Genomic DNA, 20,039 nt, shown 5'->3' on the forward strand with positions numbered 1-20,039 from the left:
TTGTTGACTTAACAAATTGACACTCTTGTTTATGGCATCAGTCATCACCCTAGGCTCTTGTCATGAGTTGCCATAGCTATGGAAGCCTTTTGAGTTCACGGACTCTGATCATATTTGGACAAGGTCATAGTCAAAGTGGAAGTTCTCTCCTCCCTTCAGAGAAAGGTACCTCCTTCTTTGATGACCTGTTCTTTCCACTGGATCTCACTCGCAGAGATCTTTCATTTAGGTCTTTTTTTTTTTTTTTTGACAGAGCGTCTTGGCTTTCCACACCTGAAATACTCTCATGTCTTTGCCAGTGCCAATATCTTGCAGGATTTCTCCAATGTTCTCTAATAATTTGATGGCGTCGGGTCGTAGATTTAGGTCTTTAATCCATGTTGAGTGGATTTTTGTGTAAGGTGTAAGTTAGGGGTCTTGCTTCATGCTTCTGCACGTGGAAATCCAGTTTTCCCAGCACCATTTATTCCACCCTATTATAATCAACATATTCTCTAAGTTTTTACAGTACATCCATGTCTATATTCTAACACGTTATTTAGGACTGCATTAATCTATAACTGAGAAACTAAGATCTTTGTTTAATGCTGCAGATTATAAAAGCTTACTTTAAATTTTAGGAAATGGATGACAGATGAGAAGGTTTTCAGAAGGATTTGATATCTAGAATATACATTTGAACATTTTATGCTTGCTGGGCACTTGTAAGAATTGATCTTTGGAAATAATTTTCAACAGCAGTATAAAAACTGCAAAGTTCACAGTTGACAACAAGTCAACTAAGGAAAATAATTTAATTGTCAATAAATTATAGAGAATTCACTTCCTGAGTTAATCTAGAAAAAAAATAAATGTCATGGTTGAAAGAAAAAAGGAAAGTGTTAAATTTAGCTAATCAAGTAGTTAATTTAGTTATTTGCACAGAGGGATTATTTTGAAATATTTTATATTAGCATTGTAATGAACTCTCTATTTTGAAGTCTCATGATTTCTTAGAAATGTAAATGAAAGAAACAATTATTCAAAAGAAATTTAATTTTATATTAAATCGGGAGAAATTTATCTCTGTTGAGGAAAAATTCTAAAAGCAATAAATCAATAATGCATAACTTTAAAAAGCAACTCAGATTCAGTACTTTATGTTTTTATTACCTCAGCTGGATGGATTTTTACTTAAAAGATCCTTTGTAAAACCACAGCATATTGCTTTGGAAATTGCTTTTAAGTCATTGTTTATCTGAACCAATTCAGTTGTCTAACTTAGCATCACTTCTGCCTTTTTAGAACACTTTATAAACGAATTGATCTAACTTTATGCCTTTATAAGATATGGAATATCTATATTCTACTTAAAAAATTCATTTTACCTTCATCAAAGTTTTACTATACCCAACTATAAAGAGAGTGATCATCTCTGAATTTTGCAGTGAATAAAAATGTCCCCCAGAACACTTTTCAAGGGCAGAGATTTAGGACAATTTTGGAAAACTATGCCTTATCATTTCAGTGATTCCTGATTGATTGTATTCAGAAAGAGATGCAAAGGCACATATTTATCACTATTCAGTTGCTGAACATTCCCCTCAAATATTATAAAAAGTAAACTAGGGGAAATCTTGCCTCTCAAATAGTACCTAACTTTAGTATTTCAATTAATTGATTGCAAATTCCCTACTAAACTTTGCATTAAACACCTTTTACTTTCTAATTTCATCCTCCAGTCACATCTATTGAGATAATTACTTCAACACATTCATCTTATGAATGAATAAAAGGAGTGTTCAGATAGGATGTAGTATCCATCTGTGGTTTCATAACTAGCATAGCTGTTATTGATTACATTTAATTTTAAAACCTGGAAAACTAGCTTAATTGAAAAAGATTATTTGTATTTTTTTTTTTTTTTTGACAGGCAGAGTGGACAGTGAGAGAGAGACAGAGAGAAAGGTCTTCCTTTTGCCGTTGGTTCACCCTTCAATGGCCACCACGGCTGGTGTGCTGCAGCTGGCGCACCACGCTGATCTGAAGGCAGGAGCCAGGTGCTTCTCCTGGTCTCCCATGGGGTGCAGGGCTCAAGCACTTGGGCCATCCTCCACTGCACTCCCTGGCCACAGCAGAGAGCTGGCATGGAAGAGGGGCAACCAGGACAGGATCGGTGCCCCGACCGGGACTAGAACCCGGTGTGCCGGCACCACAAGGCGGAGGATTAGCCTGTTGAGCCGCGGCGCCGGCTGTATTTTTTTCTTATAAAAGTTTGTACTGGAGCAGTAATTTCATGATGCCATCAGGATATTGAACTTTTTTCTTTCTTTCTTTCTTTTTTTTTTTTTTTTTTTTTTTTGACAGGCAGAGTGGACAGTGAAAGGGAGAGACAGAGAGAAAAGTCTTCCTTTTCCGTTGGTTCACCCCCCAATGGCCGCTGGGGCCAGCACACTGCGCTGATCTGAAGCCAGGAGCCAGGTGCTTCTCCTGGTCTCCCATGGGGTGCAGGGCCCAAGCACCTGGGCCATCCTCCACTGCACTCCTAGGCCACAGCAGAGAGCTGGCCTGGAAGAGGAGCAACCGGGACAGAATCTGGCGCCCCCAACTGGTACTAGAACCTGGTGTGCCGGCACCACAGGAAGAGGATTAGCCTATTGAGCCACGGCGCTGGCCCAGGATACTGTACTTCTGCCTCTGGATATGTTCAGATGTTCAGTTATCTTTTGTGTGTGCTTTTTTTTTTTTTAAGAATTATTTTATTTATTTGAAAGAGTTACAGAGAGGTAGATCCAGAAAGAGAGGTCTCCATCCACTGGTTCACTCCCCAAATGGCTTCAACGGCCAGAGCTGAGCTGAACCAAAGCCAGGAGCCAGGAGCTTCTTCTGTATCGCCCACGTGGGTGCAGACGCCCAAAGACATGGGCCATCTTCTACTGCTATCCCAGCCCATGGCAGAAAGCTGGATCGGAAGAGGAGCAGCCGGGACTCAAACTCATGCATACATGGGATGCCGATGCTGCCAGCTTTGAGTCCTGTGCCACAGCGCCAGCCCCTTAGTATGTGTTTTTTGATTATATTAGAAAGGCAGATGCTCCAATTCTATCATCTACTTTCCTTTGCACAGAAGAAGAAGTGAATGAATAAAAGTAAAAATACTTGGTTTAATGTATTTTTAAGATTTTAAGATTTTAAGAACTGATTTTAGGAACTCCCTATCCAAAAATTTTTACATTTCATTGATGAAAGTCGTGTTACATGTTCATCCTTAAATGGAAAGAAATCTGAGAAATACAACTTCTGTAGAGAACTTTGCTACTCCCAAAACAAGGAAGCAGTAAATAAAATATTTATGTAATAATAGAGGAAGGAAGGGAGGGGATTAAGATGAAAAGGAAGAAGGGGAAATGTCTTTTGATGTTGATGTCCCTTCATTTATTTGTCTCCCCCCCAAACTTGTTTTCTTGTTTTGGGAACAAGTCATAATCTTTAAAATACTGAGCAAGGGCTTGAAGACAAATTTGTCAGATTCTAAACCTAAGGCTTTGATTGTTAAAGTGTAAAAGAATAAATAAGATTTCCTGGGGTTTAGAAATCATTAAAAAAAGAATACAATGTAGTAGGACTCAATAAATATTGAATGTCTCATTATGTGTGTAGAGTTTTTCTCATTTTTTCATTTTTTAAAATTTATTTATTTATGTATTTATTTTGAAATTCAAAACTAGAGATAGATCTTTAATCCACTTGTTCAATCCCCAGTTGGCTGCAAAGCCATCACTGGGCCAGGCTGAAGACAGGAGCCAGGAGTTTCATTCAAGTCTCCCACATGGGTGGTAGAGGCCCAACCATTTGGTTGGTTTACCTTTTGCAGCTTTTCCCAGGCCATTAGCAAGGAGATGGACAAGGGCATCCAGGACACAAACCAGCACCCAAATGGAAAGTTGGCATCGCAAGCACTACTTTATCCCCTATGCCACAAAGCTGGCCCCTTATTTTTTCTTAATATTATAAATATGTGATATATTTATAATTTGACACATTTAACTATATGGAAATAACATGTTGACACTTTAAGGATATAAGAAATATGTCCCATATGTTTAGAGAAAATTGCTTCCATATGTTTGATTCAAGTTTAAGACCAATATAGATATATAGGTTTATTATAATCTTTATTCTTTTAAGTTTGCAGTTTTTCTACACAGAATTTTAAGGGTCAGAGTTATCTTAAATGCTCAAATTTTTTTTTCTTGTTCTATGAAATAATATACATGAATTCAATCAAACATTATATTCACTATATTATGGTCTTGAAATCATAAAATATTTTTATTTAAATTGATACATTAAGAAAATTTGAAAACACTTTGCTAAGAACACTAAGTAGTTATTTGAAGTTATGTGAAACTGAATTTGCTAGATTCTCAAAATGCAATGAATAAATATAGAAAGAAGGAAACTACTGATTTTTTAAAAAGGACCTTGACAGTTTAGAAAGTCTACTGAGGCATTTTGTCTCCTTATAAATGAAACATCTATGTTGATAAATAGGATTAATTCAAAGTATACTTTAAAAAACAGTCACAAATATGTATTAAAGTAGTTTACTTCCTTTCCAACATGGGACTCTACAGGATGGCTTCTGCAAAGAAGGATAGCAAGAAGAGAGGTCATTCTGCTATCAACACAGTGGTCACCCAAGAGTGCAGCAACTGGAAGTGTACCCACGGAATGGGCTTCTAGAAGCATGGCCCTCGGGGACTCAAAGAGAGGTGCAAGTTTGCTGTGAAGGAGGTGGAAACCCCAGATGTGTGCATGAATACCAGGCTTAACAAAGTTACCTGGGCCAAAGGAATAAGGAATGTCCCATATTGAATCCACATGAGAGTTTCCAGCAAATGTAATGAGAATGAAGGTTTACCAAACAAGCGCTACACTTTGTTTACCTATGTACCTGTCACCACTTTTAAAAATCTACAGCCATTGTGGGTGAGAACTAACTGCTGATTAAAATTGTATAAAATAAAAAAAGTCAGTTTGTTTTGTTTTGTTATTTCCCTTAAAGTACAATAATTGAGAAACTTTATGTTCTGGTACATTGAAGAATCTTACATTTGTATCAGCACAGATTCTACATTGTGATTACAAATTCTTTCCCTGAACCTTGTAACATTCTGCATAGTTACTGGCACGTAATAAAATTTCAAGAAATTAATGAATTTAATTTAAGTATTTAATGAATAAAATGAATTTAATTTAAATGTAAATTAAAAATTTACATTTTAGGGACCATCATTGGGGCATAACAATATAAGCCAATGCTCGGAACACTAACATTCCATACTGGAGTGTGGTTCAAGTCCCAGCTATTCTAATTCCAATCCCACTTTCTGATAATGCACCTGAGAAGACAATAGAAGACTCAAGCGCTTGAGTCTCTGCCACCCCTGTGGGAGACTCAGATGGAATTCCTGTCTCCTTGCCCAATTCTGGCTGTTGTGGGCATTTTCTCTCCTCTGCTTCCCTACCCTGAGCATCCCCTCACCCCCCGAATCTCTCTCTCTCTCTTGCTCTGCCTTTTAAAAAATTAAATAAATCTTTCAAAAATTTATATTTAAAATTAATTTCATTTAGGGAAGGCTCCTTTACTTCTGAGAATGAATTTAGTTCAGGTTTTATTATTCTCAGTTTCAGTTTAAAGACAGTATTGTTTAAATCCTTTCCATTTGTTTCCAGTTTTAAAGATCAGGCAATTAAATAGAAGCACAACAGCTATCTAACTGTTGTCTAAAAAGCTGTAAAGATTCATTTTCTCCTTCACTGGCTGCTCAAATAGACTGAAACTTATCTATGATAAATACTTTTTAAATACTGTAGTGAGGTCCCTTAATTTGAACACAGAGAATGGTGCTAGCTAATTCTGCTAATTTAGGTTAGAAAAGTTCGGTATTAATAAAATTGCAATTAAACTTCTGTATTCTTGCAGTTGGAAAACATGGAATCCTTTTGCAAAACTAAAACAAACAAACAAAACAATAATGTGGAATGTTAAATGTGATAAACAGCTGATGAATTATTCAGTATTTGGCATTGCTGGAACATTTACAGATTTCAATGAACTTCTTTAATTCGAATGTCATACCAAATTATTTTTTGTCTTATATTCTTTTTGAAAACTGACTGTTAGAAAAAATGCTGAGTTTTGCAAAGTGCACAACAGTATAATCATCCCTATAATGAATACCAGATAATTCTAATCTTTTCCTTGTATTATAAACTGATGCTTCTTATACAAGAATAAATTAGATGAATTTTTCTCAAATACAAGGGGAATAGAAAAGAACTAAGACTAAGCTGGATACTCACTATAGAATTATAGTAGGGTAATGGTCAGGAAGAAACAGCATCTGTGAGAGCTAACTAAATATGAGCATTCTTAGATTTGACCTAGTAGGGAAAGGGGAAATAATATTACAAAGATTTTCTTGCAAATTTTTTTTGATTTTTTTTTAACTTTTATTTAATGAATATAAATTTCCAAAGTATAGCTTATGGGTTACAATGGCTTCCCCCCTCCCATAACTCCCCTCCCGCCCGCAACCCTCCCCTTTCCCGCTCCCTTTCCCCTTCCATTCATGTAAAGATTCATTTTCAATTCTCTTTGTATACAGAAGATCAGTTTAGTATATATTAGGTAAAGATTTCAACATTTTGCCCATATAGAAACATAAAGTGAAAAAACTACATTGGATTACTAATTATAGCATTAAATAGCAATGTACAGCACATTAAAGACAGAGATCCTACATAATTTTTTTTTCAAATTAATTAATTTTCTATGCCATTTCCATTTTAACACCAGGTTGTTTTTTTTTCATTTCCAATTCTCTTTATATACAGAAGATCACTTCAGTATGTAATTAGTAAAGACCTCATCAGTTTGTGCCCACACAGAAACGCAAAGTATAAAAATACTGTTTCAGTACTAGTTATAGCATCACTTCGCTTTAGATGACACATTAGGGACAGATCCCACGTGGGGTGTAAGTACACAGTGACTCCTGTTGCTGATTTAACAATTTGACACTCCTGTTCATGGCGTCAGTAATCTCCCTAGGCTCTAGTCATGAGTTGCCAGGGCTATGGAAGCCTTTAGAGTTCGCTGACTTTGATCTTATTCCGATAGGGTTATAGTCAAAGTGAAAGTTCTCTCCTCCCTTCGGAGAAGGGTACCTCCTTCTTTGATAGCCCCATTCTTTCTGAAGCTAAGTCTTGGGCATACTTCTTCTTTGATAACTGTTCTTCCTTTATGTCTGACAGAATAAGATTAAACTTTGAGTTGACCTCATATAGAAGTCATATATCTGTGCTTAGATCTTCTATACTAGTGCAGGTCTATTACTAAATGTTTTAAAATTAAAATAAACAAATAATCAAGTGAAAATGCGATTTTTTTCATCAATGGCCAGAGACAATCTTAACTTGCTCCTTCAGTCTTCACTGTGCTCCCTAGCATTATTCTTCTTACACTGTTACAGAATATTTTAAAAGAAGCAGGGTAATGTTGTTTAACAGCATAGACATTTAAACAAGATTTCTTGGTACAAATGCTTGTCCTAGTTTATACAGTGCTACATTAGTTAAGTTGTTTAACTTATTCGTTCCATGGTTTTCTTATCTGTCAAATAGGAATGTTGACGATGTGTACCTCACATTGTATATTTTATTAGACATACTGAATTTTGAACAATCCTTTGTTTGTTATTAATATTCCCTACTACTTTCAAGGATTTTGATCATAGAATGCCTACTTACCATACTTAACTGACTTAACTGAACATACTTAACTGACTTAACTTATTCTGAATGCATCATACCACATTTAGCCTTTTCTTGAATTAGGGTCTATTTTTGCCCCATTTGGACAGTTACAAAAAGATCTGAAGGATCATAATAGCAGAAAGTGAGGTTGCAGATGTCAGATTAGGAAATGTTTTCCTGAACTCCACAGGACTCAACTCATATTTTCAGCTAATAGCTCACAACTGATTCAGGGAGATCCAGTGGGAATCAGGAGAAAGTACAAACTCAAACTATACATAACACACACACACATACACATACACACACATATATACACATAAATCTAAACTTTTGAAGTGCCTAAATAACATTGATTTGAACCATGGGTATTTCTAATTTCAGTCTTCTTTTAAAATGTAAAATATAGGCTTCTGATTATATTACAAGTGAATGAAACGCAAGAAAAGTCATCATTCAGAGTTTTTTAAAATTTTTTTTTTTTTTTGACAGGCAGAGTGGACAGTGAGAGAGAGACAGAGAGAAAGGTCTTCCTTTGCCGTTGGTTCACCCTCTAATGGCCGCCGCGGTAGCGCGCTGCGGCCGGCGCACCGCGCTGTTCCGATGGCAGGAGCCAGGTGCTTCTCCTGGTCTCCCATGGGGTGCAGAGCCCAAACATTTGGGTCATCCTCCACTGCACTCCCTGGCCACAGCAGAGAGCTGGCCTGGAAGAGGGGCAACCGGGACAGGATCGGTGCCCCGACCGGGACTAGAACCCGGTGTGCCGGCGCCGCAAGGCGGAGGATTAGCCTGTTGAGCCACGGCGCCGGCCCGAGTTTTTTAAAATTTTATTTTACAAATGGAAACACCTAAAAAGAGGATAATCTATTAAGAAAATATTGGAAGGTTGGTATTATTAAAATTTAATGCTTCTCTAACAAGAAATTTACAGTTCTGCCTGCAATGTTGCTGACCCTACTTGACCATACCCTCAGCTGCAGTGGTCACTTTGGAAGTTGGGCTGAGTGTTAGAGATGCCCCCTGCCTTTACCTGGCCAGCTCTCCTCCCAGGCCAGCCAAGTAATGAAAGTCAACAGAGTGCCTTCCCCTAGGAGGTTCACACCTCCCTTAAGATATACCCCATGGGAAGAGATAGATAGGTCTGGGCCTCTTAACTTACAAGGCCTAAAGCCCAACAGATTATTATCAAGCCCCTTCTATCAGGTTCTATTTGTCTCTCAATCAGAAAACTTACTTGTAGCTTAGACAGCACCTTTCTTAGCTCCTCTAATAATGACTCTGTCCTTTGTTCTAGACCCTGTCTAGCACACTTGGGCCTCATTCCTTTGTAATCATAACCTCTACTCTACCACCAATGGCTCTATTCCCAACCTGTGTGTACTGATGGTCCTCTTCCCCACTTAATGCTGTATAATTGTTCAAACCTGGTAAATGCCACTCTTAGGATCATTGGTTACTATCCTCACTCTGTCTTTTATGACCTTGTCTAAATATGATCAGAGTCGGCAAACTTGGAAGGCTTCCATAGCCTTGGCAACTCATGATGACAGCCTAGGGTGGTTACTGGCGCCATAAACTAGAGTGTCAATTTGTTGGGTCAACAACAGGAGCCACTGTGCACTTGCTCCTCATGTGGGATCTCTGTCCTTAATGTGCTGTCCATTTTGATTTAATGCTATAACTAGTACTCAAACAGTATGTTTCACTGTGTGTTTCTGTGTGGGTGCAAACTGTTGAAATCTTTATACTAAATTGATCTTCTGTATATAAAGAGAATTGAAAAGGAATCTTGATGCAAATGGAAGGGGAAAGGGAGCGGGAGAGGGGAGGGTTGCGGGTGGGAGGGAAGTTATGGGAGGGGGAAGCCTTTGTAATCCATAAGGTGTGCACTGGAAATTTATATTCATTAAATAAAAGTTAAAAAAAATGAAAAAAAAATTATTGCTTCTCAATAAAAATGTCTTAAGACAGTCAAAAGACAAGCCATAAAACTGAAGAAAAATACATCTGATAAATGCTGTATCTCAAAATCTAGAAATAACTATTAAAACTCAACAGTAAGACATCAGACTCACAAATTAAAAAACAAAAGAGGGAGGCCAGTGCTGTGATGTAGAGCAAAGCTGCCACTTTCTGCACCAGCGTCCCCTGTAGGCATTGGTTTGAGTCCCACCTGCTCCGTTTCCAGTACAGCTTCTTGCTAAAGTACCTGGGAAAATAGTGAAAGATGGACTAAGTGCTTAGGCCCTGCACCCATGTAGGAAACTTGAGAGAACCTCCTAGCTCCTGGCTTCAGCTAGGCCCAGCTCTGCCCCTTGTGGCCATTTAGGGAAGGAAAATTTCTCTCTCTCTCTCTCTCTCTCTCTCTCTCTCTCACTCTCTCTCTCTCTCTCTCTCTCTTCTCTCTCTCTCTCTCCTCCTTGCAAGTAAATACATAACTTAAAAAAAGAGAGAGAGAGAGAGCAAAAGAGGGAATTTGGTTCAATGGGTTCCATACCTCTTGGGATACCCACATCTCACACTGAAGTGCATAGGTTCAACTCCATGTCCCACTCTCCTTTCCTACTTTGTGCTAATACACACCAGGAGATAACAGCCATGATTCAAGTAACTGGAATCGCACCACCCATGTAGAAGACACAGTCGGGATTCCTGGCTCCTGGGTTCAGCCTAGCCAAGTCTCAGTTGTGAGCATGTGAGCATTTTAGAGTGAACCAGTGAATGGGAGATCTCTCTCTCTCTCTCTCTCTCTCTCATTCTCTCTGATTTTCAAGTAAACTAACTAAACAATTTTTTAAATCAGCATCTACACTTCAGAGAATCTCCACAAACAAAATTTGAAAAGATACTTAACATGATTTATCTTTAGATATTAAAAATTAATGCAAAACCGAAAAACCAATGCACACCAAACAATATGGCTAAACTGAAAAAAGAAAGATAATATAAATAACTGGTGAGGATCTATAGCAACAATAATTTTGTAAAAGCATGGTTTATAACCATGAATATGGTTTGTATTGATGTATGCTTTATGGATACTGTTAGATAACAGGCACTCTGTAGATAGTGAGCAAAGTGTTCAATGTGTTTGAGAAGATACTGAAGGACGATTGTGTTCCTTAGATTCCCTGCGTCAGTGATGATTTTCTGCCTAGTGGCTCTATCAGTTGTGAGAGGTCAATGTTGAAAGTCACACATAACTATTGATTTCTCTATTGCTCTTTACAGCTTTATCAGATATTCTGATATTTGAGGTTATTTACATATACATTTGGGATTGTGTCTTCATTGTAGGCTGATCCTTTATAATTACATAGGTCATTATTGGTCTAAAGTAGTTTTCTTAGCTCCGAAGTCTCCTTATTTGATATTAATATCGTTACTGCCATATTTTTGATTGCTTACTGATTTAACAACTGCTAATTTTACCATCTTTTTTTAATGTTCAATCCATGCATATCATTGAATTTAAAGTTAATTTCTTGTAAGAAGCCTTAGGGTTTTTTAAACAAGTTTTCTTGTAACTTAATACATTTTTTTCTTTTTCTTTTCCTTTTTTTTTTTTTTTTTGGAGGTGGAGGAAAGATATAGGTACATAACCAAATTCAGAGGAAGGATAAGAGATGGAATAAATTCCTTGCCTCTAACATAGCATTCCTATTATCAATATCCCCCATTAGAGTAATGCATTTGTAAAACTGATGGAGTTGCATTGACTCAAAGTCCACATGTTATGTTAGGATTCATTCTTGGTGTTGCATACTCTATGGCTATACATAAATTTATAGTGGAATGCAGTCACCATTATAGTATCATACAGAGAAATGTCAGTGCATTAAAAATTCTCTGTTTTCTATTCATCTGCTCTCTCCAGCTTCTGGTAATCACTGAAATTTTTACTCCCATTGCAATTTTGCCATTTCTAGAATGTTACATAGTTGGAAGCAAATAGAATGTAGGCTTGTCAGACCAGTTTCTTACACTTAGTTACTTAAGATTTGAAACATCTTATAATATTCCACCATGTGATTATTCTACAGTTTATCTTTATTTACTTAATGAAAACTGTCTTGATGACCACAAAATTTTAGCAATCAGGAAAAAGGGCCTGAATACAAAAGGATGACTTTTGTGTGTTCATAGACTGAACCAATGTGTGTAACTACTTAGGAATATGACTACAGTATCTATTGACAAGACTAATTAGATTTATAAGAATCTTCTAGAAAGGGCTGTTGTGGCATAGCAGTTAAAAGCTGCTGTTTGCAATGCCAGCATCCCATTTAGACTCTGGTTCATGTTTCCCAGCTGCTCTGCTTCTGATACAGCTCCTTGATAATGGCCTGGGAAAAGCAGTGGACGATGGCCCAAGTGTTTGGAGCTTTGTCACCCACATAGGAAACCCTAATGAAACTCCTGTCTCCTGGCTTCAGTCTGGTCCAGTGTTGGCTATTGCAGCCATGTGGGGAGTGAATCAGCAGATGGAAGGCAGACTTGTGTTCTTCTAATTTTCATATTATTAATAAAAAGATGTTACAATATTCTAATTTCATCCTAGAATATTTCTGAGAGTTGTTATTAGATGATTTAAAATTTAAAGTATTAATAATTGGGGGCCGGCTGCTTGGCGCAGTGGGTTAATCCTCCACCTGCAGCGCTGGCATCCCATGTGGGTGCTGGTTCTGGTCCCGGCTGCCTCTCTTCTGGTCCAGCTCTCTGCTGTGGCCTGAGAAAGCAGTGGAAGATTTGCCTAAGTCTTCACTGGGGAGATGTCTTCAGGCATTTGGAAATTAAAATAATAAGATATGATTTTGCTATTATTAAATGACAATGAAGAATTTGACAAAATATGAGCCACCTTACACAATGGCTAGGAAAGAAAGGTAAAAGCTCCAAATGAGCTGAATTTTAGGCAGAATGAGCCCTTTGGAGAGGAGAAGTGAGTCTTTCCTGCTGGGTAGCTGGTAAAGCCAGGGCTGTTGATGCATGGATGGATTTCTGCCAACTTGCCAAGGACTGAGGAAAATTTCAAGGTTCGGAGAAAAATGATCAAATTCAAGAATACTGAGAGCTGGTTATGGAATGGAAGAACTACATACACAAGTTCAGACATCTCAGGTGAGCAACTATATTTCACCCTATTTCCTATGGGATGAAGTTTGCTATGAAACACTCAATGAATTCTTGGTGAATTAAATCCAAAGATACACCAAATGTATCTGAAATGACAGCCATGCTTCCCAGCAAATTCATACACACACACACACACACACACACAAACACACACATAAACACATACAACATCAAATCAGTTCTAGAAGACATCAAAGAAGCAACAAATAAACACATATGTATGTGGCCAACTGATTTTCAACAATTTAAAAAAAATCGATGAAGCAAAAAAATAATCAAAACCTAGTGTTGGAAAAACTGACTACCTATAAAGAATACAATAATAATCTTGATAATGCGTAAACATCTTCCACAAAATTAAATTGGAGATGTAGACAGACCAAAATTTAAAACCTGAAGTTCTAAAACTTGTTAAGAAAATTTTGAGTAAGACAAAGAAGGTATGAAGATAAGTAAAGTATTCTCAATTAAATAATAATTAAAAATTCTAAACAACATCTATCAAAGGATTAATGGGTGAGCAAATTGATCATACCTGTATAGAGTTGCTATTCAGAAAAAAAAAGGGAAAAAACTACCAAATTATGTTACTGTATGGATATATAAGATATATAAGTGAAAGGAATTTCAAATATGTGAAGACATATGAAGCTACCAAAGCTAGTTATTGGAAGTATAACATGAAATTCTTGAATATGAGGTAAAGAGCCTCCAAAAAAAATAAACTATGTAAGTCTAGAACAAGCATTCTAAGATATTGAAAAACCAAAAATATTGTGTTATTGGATATCAGATTGTTTTCATTGTTTTTTTCACCCCACTGGACCAAATTTATTAAGAAAATAGATCTTCATAGGTACCCGGTTGACTCCCATAATCTAGCTGGCCTGGGAAGAGAGTTGGCCTACATAGGAAGTTAGTATTGACTAAGTGACATCTCCAAGGCCGGCACTGTGGCACAGCAGGTTAACGCCCTGGCTTAGAGCGCCGGCATCCCATATGGCCAACGGTTCTAGTCCTGGCTGCTCCTCTTCCGATCTGGCTCTCTGCTACAGCCTGGGAGAGCAGAGGAGGATGGCCCAAGTCCTTGGGCCCTCACATCTGAGTTGGAGACCCAGACGAGGCTCCTGGCTCCTGCCTTCGGATCGGCACAGCTCCGGCCGTCGCGGCTAATTGTGGTTGAGCCATCGGATGGAAGATCTCTCTCTCTCTCTCTCTCTCTCTCTCTGTAACTCTGACTTTCAAATAAATAAATAAATAAAATCTTTAATAAAAAAGTGACATCTTCAAAAGAGACTTGCAGCTCTGCCTTGATTGTTACTGACCTTAGGCTGTCCTCCTGATGGCAGTGATTACTTTGAAAGCTGGGCAGAGTGAAGGGCTTTTTCAGCTTGGAACCAACAGGGTCTGTGGTTCTGACCCAGGAGTCCTTCAACACCCAGGGCAGTTTTGTTCCCAGTGGTCTGGCTCTCTGCAGAGCTGACAGGGCTCCTCAAGACAGCTGCTTGCCCAATGCTCTCACCTCTCTCTCCTGACCTCTCTCTCTCTCTCTCTCTCTCTCTGATTTCAAATAAATAAATAAATCTTTTTTTAAAATGAATAAATAATTGACTTCCTTCAGGTCCACACCCAAAAGTGGAGTCTGGTTTCACATCCATGTTTATCTTGCTTCCATCTCCTTAGAACAGCGATGTCCTCAGCTTCCCTGGAGCTGCAGTAGCAAACTTTCTTACCTTTTAGGTTCTTCTCATTACCAGTGCAGACTATATTCTGTCCAGCTCCCTTAATTCGCAAGATGGACTGGGCATATTATCAACTTGATCTCTAGTCCACCTTCACTCTCCTCCCTCACCCTGAGTAGCTATACGGCATCTCCTGAAACCTGAGGTCTCAAAATAGCACAACCATTGGAGATTTCATCTGATTCTCTCAGATTCATGCTGCAGAATTCTGGTGTTGCACAGCCCTTATTTAGCACTGAATTTTCTGTATCTGCCTTCAAGATATCAGAATTCTTCACAGTCTCTCAGGTTTCTTGCTGCCTACATTGAGCAACCCGTAGAGAGTCTCTGAGTGTTGTTCCCATAATTTGTAAAGGTGCATTAATTCTATCAATGCTTCTACTTCCCAAAATTGCTGTGAGAAAAAACAGCATGATATATGTGAAAATGTTTTGAAAGCTTTGACATCGTTAATTTCCTCTTCTCTCAATTGAAGATAAATGGCTTGGATTGTCCATAAGGTTCTTGAGATTCAGTAATTCTATCATCTGTAATTTATGAGCTTGCTACTCAAATTCCTGACTTGGACTCTAAATAATTTAGCTTACTCTGGGGAAGATTAGAGTAAGTATTACACAAACTAATGAGTGCTTAGAATAAACTCAAATGAACTCATAGGACTTTAATTTCCCATGCTGTTGCATAGCATAGTATACCTTGAAGGTCTGCTGAATAACTATAGCTCCTTTTCATTTTTTTATGGATTATTTTTTCTTTGAAAAGCAGAATTACACACACACATATATACACATAGAGAGAGAAGAAGAGAGAGAGAGACAGAGACAGAGTCAGAGAGACAGAGGAGATCATCCATACGCTGGTTCACTCCCCAAATGTCTGCAGAAGCCAGGGCTAGGCCAGGCCAAGGTCAGGAGCCTGGCACTCCATACCAGTCTCCTTCTTGGGTATCAAGGTCCCAGCCCTTTGGCCATATTTTACGGCTTTCCCAAGAAACATTACCAGAAGTATAGCAGCCAGGACTTGAACTTGAGCCCATATAGGATGCCAATGTGGCAGCAGCAGCTTAACCCACTGTACTACAACTCTGGTCATTAGCTCCTTTTTAGAAACATTAAGGCACTGAGAAATATTGTATGATAATGAATTTCTCATGCTTTTTTAAACCTAGCCTGAGATATGCCTAGTACCTCACTTTTTTTTTTTAATTTGGCTTAAAATTGGATATTGTAAAAAGTGTTTCCATTCATGTGATCTCAAACTGAACATTTAAATCCAAACACTGGATTTTGGGCATTGGGTCATAGCATAGTTTATGGCTAAACGTATTTGGGTTAAATAAAACTGAATATCATCTCAACATTTTGATGTTTTGTCATGTTTTTAATCTGAAGGCTCTTAATACTTGATTTTTGTTAAAAATTTGCATTATATTCTCCTTTTTATAGTTATAAACACTTGCACTGCAAAGTATGTAACATTCAATTTTACAAAATATGAAAATTTTACAGAAAGTTTTTAGATTGAATAATCCTATGACTTTTTTCAAATAAATATAAATAAAGTGCAAAAAACTAACAGCACATAGTCCAAGGTTTTGTACATTCTGCTTTACCACTCTTAACTATGATAGAAAACACAAGCTTCTTATAAAGAGAGCTGCTATGTAAATATATATATATCATTACCAAATATTAATTTCACTAATTTTCAACCTAGAAAGTGATAGCTAATTGTTATTATACTTATTAATGACATTTTTGATTATAATGGTTCTTTTATCCCCATTACCTTGTGGTACATATAATCCACAACTGTTAATTTTTCCCAAGTGAGATTCTCATTGTTTAATTCTCATAATAAAGTGCCATTAAAAAGATAATAAATTGTTATTATGTATATTATTCAAATTCAGAACGTAGATTTTGTTAATGTAACACTGCAAAGAGAAAGGGAATTAGAATAGAACATATATTCACAATATAGATACCTTCCATAATTAATCACATAAGTTATTTTTGCATGAATATATTAGATTCTCCATTACTCTATTTCTTTTTTTTTTTTTTTTTTGACAGGCAGAGTGGACAGTGAGAGAGAGAGACAGAGAGAAAGGTCTTCCTTTTTGCCGTTGGTTCACCCTCCAATGGCCGCTGCAGCTGGCACGCTGCGGCCAGCGCACCACACTGATCCAAAGCTGGGAGACAGGTGCTTCTCCTGGTCTCCCATGGGGTGCAGGGCCCAAGGACTTGGGCCAACCTCCACTGCACTCCCTGGCCACAGCAGAGAACTGGCCTGGAAGAGGGGCAACCGGGACAAAATCCGGTGCCCCGACCGGGACTAGAACCCGGTGTGCTGGTGCCACAAGGCGGAGGATTAGCCTACTGAGCCACGGCCCCGGCCCCATTACTCTATTTCAGCATTGATTTGGGATACAAGAACTGTGAGATACAAGAACTTTCTTTGGCCTGCGAGCAGATCTGAAATACATGAAATAATAAGCTACTATTTATTGAACACATGTACATATTTGCAAATAACACTATCTTTAATTATTGCATGCAACCTGCCTGTTTTGTCATCTGTAAAATAAGAATAATAGTAGTTGAAAACTACATATGACATAGTGAAGACAAATACAGTACCATCCACTCCGGGAAAGAGAGGAGCCATGTGGAATTAAATAAAAGTAACAGTACCATTTAAAATCTTTTCCAAGACAATCACTAAAGAGAGTTGAATGCCTACTATCTAGGACATAATGTCCTTTCATGAGGATAAAACAGGTGCCAATATTCATCAAGCAAAGGATGCCTTGCCTAAATACACCTTTGGGAGTGAAGGAAGTGAAACAAAATTAAAAAAAAAAAAAAAGAAAACACAGGATCTATTCTATGTAGTTGCCTTTCAGCAGACAACAACTTTTACTAAGAATTTTATTAACTTTACCCTAAGCAAATATTAGTGCCTTAGCAGGGCAATTGTATCAGGCTCCTTAGATGCCAGGCTGACAACAGATGTATCTAGTGCAACACCATAGGATACATAGTATAACACCATAGGATGCCATAGGAACTCTTGGTGTTACATTTCATCAGATTTATTATTTTCATGGGGCTTGATAATTTTCCAGTTCTATTGTTCTAGCAGTTCTATTGGAAATAGAATATTATAAATGAAATTTGATATTTAAAATAATGCATAGAAAAGCATGAGATAAATGGATTAAAGATGACAATGGTTTATATCATATTTTGTTAGTTCTAAAAATGTCTGCACTCTCTTTGCTCAGTATCGTTGTGTTATAAATGAGTATGATTATATAAGGAAGCCTTTCTCTTTGCCTCACTTAGTGACCCTGACAGGCTCTATTGAATGGAAATCTGTTACAGGAGATAATTTTGTAGCACAAACTGTATAATCTGGCAGAAGCAAAGGGAGTGTGCTGGGAGAAGACCTTTGTCTCTCTACCACTCCCTGAATTGAAAGAAAACATAATAGAAATGAACCTCTAAATATGCTAGTTGTGAAAGGATTACCTAGTGTGAGGAGAAGTAGTAAAATCAAAGGCTATACTCACACAGTAACTGAGGTAGAAATGAGAATAAAATGAAAGAGACAAAAGGCTAGTGTTTCAGGTGAATGCTGTGTTCCTTTCAAAATAGGATCTTTTACAAATGCACATCAATCATCCACCAAAATCAGACAATGCCCACTTTTCAATGTACAGCCTCAATGGACTTTCATCATTTTTCCTCTGGAAGATTTGACACTGATTTCAAATTTGAAATTTTAGCTTAAGAGTATAGTTTTGTTGTTTAAGGAAAATTAAGGAAAAATTACAATGAAAGATATAGTAGCAAAGTAGAATCCTATTTGTGAAGTTTTCATGTGCGGGTATAGTTTATATCTCATTTTCAGAGCCAATGGTGGAGTTCCCCCAGTAAGACATTTGACTTCTCTGAGACCTCCCATCCAGCCTTCAGAGAATACTGAGGATATTTGCCTAAAGCATGTCTGATTCTCAAATATTTTCTAAATGTATTTTTGAAAGACCTTCCTTGATCAAGTCCCAAAAATGTTTAACAGCCTTGTTTCACTGCTTCCTGAGGTTTCCCTATCCAACCTAAATGTTTAACCAACCCTCCCTTGAATTTTCTGTTTCTTTTATTATACTTTGTAACTGTCTTCCTTTTGCAATATCCATGTGTCTAAAATTATTTTTGTTCCTATTTCCCTCACCTCTGCCTCTCCAGTCATAGTTAATTAACCTGTCTTCAGAACTCAGAGTAATACATTTAGATCCTTCCTATATGATTTCATCATATTTTCTACCATACATTGAATCATCACAGTAGATACTTCATACCCTCTACTAAACCCAATATTTTATAATATATTTCCCTAAAGTTAATAACTTAATTGTTAAATAATTTTATATATATAAGGTGAACAACTTTCATGTTTCTCATATGCATAGCATAGTGATACTTCCCACCCTTCAGTCCCTCCTTCTTCCCTCCAGGATCCAACCCTCTATCCTCCTTCCTTTCCTACTTTTTCATTTTACAATGACATACATTCACTTTATTTTATAATCAGAAGCATAACCCTGCCCCACTAAGCAAACAATTCAATGAATTGGAAGAAGAAGAAGAAGAAGAAGAAGAAGAAGAAGAAGAAGAAGAAGAAGAAGAAGAAGAAGAAGAAGAAGAACTGAAGCTGTGACATAATGGATTAAGCTACTTCCTACAGTACTGGCATCACATGTGGGTACCAGTTAGAGTTTTATCTGCTCCACTTCTGTTCCAGCTACCTGCTGTGCCTGGGAAAGCAGCAGAAGATTGCCCAAGTGCTTGGGACCCTGCAAACGCACAGTAGACCTAGAAGAAGTTTCTGGCTGCTGGCTTCTGCTTCGACCAGCCCTGGCCATTGTGGCCATGTATGCATTGAACCAGTGGATGAAAGACCTCTCTCTCTCTTTGTTTTTCCCTCTCTTTTTGTAACTCTGCCTCTCAAAATAAATCTTAAAAAAAGGAGAAAAAAACTGTTCCTCAACAGTTGAGACAAGGGCTGTAAATGATAATCAAACCTCAAAATGTCAGTTTCACTCATATACATTATACTTTTTTTAAAAAAAGAGATTTATTTATTTGAGAGAGAGAGTTACAGATAGAGACAAGGAAACACAAGGATGTCTCCCATTCACTGGTTCACTCCCCAAATGGCTGCAATGGCTGGAGCTGAGCCAATTTGAAGCCTGGAGCCAGGAGATTCTTTTAGGTCTCCCAAGTAGGTGCAGGGGCCCAAGCACTTGGATCATATTCCACTGCTTTCCAAGGCCATTAGTGGAGAGCTGGA

This window comes from Lepus europaeus, chromosome 7 (assembly GCF_033115175.1).
Source record: "Lepus europaeus isolate LE1 chromosome 7, mLepTim1.pri, whole genome shotgun sequence".
In the NCBI taxonomy this organism is placed as follows: domain Eukaryota; kingdom Metazoa; phylum Chordata; class Mammalia; order Lagomorpha; family Leporidae; genus Lepus; species Lepus europaeus.